Source organism: Rhipicephalus sanguineus, unplaced genomic scaffold (genome assembly GCF_013339695.2).
Source record: "Rhipicephalus sanguineus isolate Rsan-2018 unplaced genomic scaffold, BIME_Rsan_1.4 Seq329, whole genome shotgun sequence".
Classification (NCBI taxonomy): domain Eukaryota; kingdom Metazoa; phylum Arthropoda; class Arachnida; order Ixodida; family Ixodidae; genus Rhipicephalus; species Rhipicephalus sanguineus.
Window position 1 is genome coordinate 97,598 of NW_023615027.1, and position 1,011 is coordinate 98,608.

Sequence of the window (1,011 nt, forward strand, 5' to 3'; positions counted from 1 at the left end):
TCACTTGATGTAGACAAAATTGGTATGGGAGGGTAAGGGCATTTGGCGAATATGACTGTTGGGTCATGACATCAATAACGTCAAATCCTGTCGCGTACGTCGTAAGACATCTCCTCCAGACCAGTGTGGCACATACCGTTTACCGGCCGCGGTGCACGGGTATGCGCCACAGGTGTTTGACAGTTTATATCTACACAGGAACGGCGAGAGCAGACATTGTTAATGAGAACTACAGACAATAATGCCAAGGAATGTATAGGGGGTGTCATCCGTAGCAATTAGGATATAAGTGTGAAGAAAGTAAAGTGGACAAAGATACCTTGCCGCCGGCAGGGACCGAACCTGCGGCCTTCGAATAGCGCGTCCGATGCTCTACCACTGAGCTACGGCGGCGGTCATCCTCTCGTCACTTTACGGGGTATATATGTGCATTTAAACCTAGGAGTGTAGTCAGCGCCAATCGCAGCCATGCCGACGAGGTGGAACACTCGCCTGTCCCTGCCGGCGGCAAGTTATCTTTTCGTCCACTTACTTTCTCACACTTATATCATAATTGCTAGAGATAACACCCCCTATGGTTGTCTTGGTATTATTGTCTGTTAGTCCCATTAATATTGTCTCCAGCAAACGAAAACGAGCCCTCAAAAGTTATCTTAGGAACCGACATTGGTAATTTAAAAGAGAGAGCGTTAAGAAAAACCGACATCGAGCAGCTTTCGAACCAAGAATGGAAGGATGAGAATTAGGGTCCCAGTAGGAATCGAACCCGAGTATTCCGCATGGCAATCAGGTATTCTAACACAGAGCCATGCCAGGTATATAAACTTGTTCGGAAATACATCCCTTAATGACGGTGCAACGTCAATTGTGTTTTTGGTGCTGGCTATCTATTTTTACAAGAAAGGAATGAACACTACATATGTACTCCTTCAATACAGGCGTCATATCAGATTAACGTCTGTGGTTCCAGTGTTGACTCCGCTTTCATAGCAGTCTAATAAACAATACATT

General features: G+C 45.6%; 1 non-coding gene across 1 annotated transcript; it reads right to left on the reverse strand.

Annotated features, from left to right (window-relative positions):
• Positions 1–321: 321 nt before the first annotated feature.
• On the reverse strand, positions 322–393 carry Trnaa-cgc (transfer RNA alanine (anticodon CGC)). Its single transcript has one exon. It is a non-coding gene; the product is annotated as a tRNA-Ala (tRNA).
• Between the last annotated feature and the right edge of the window lie 618 nt (positions 394–1,011).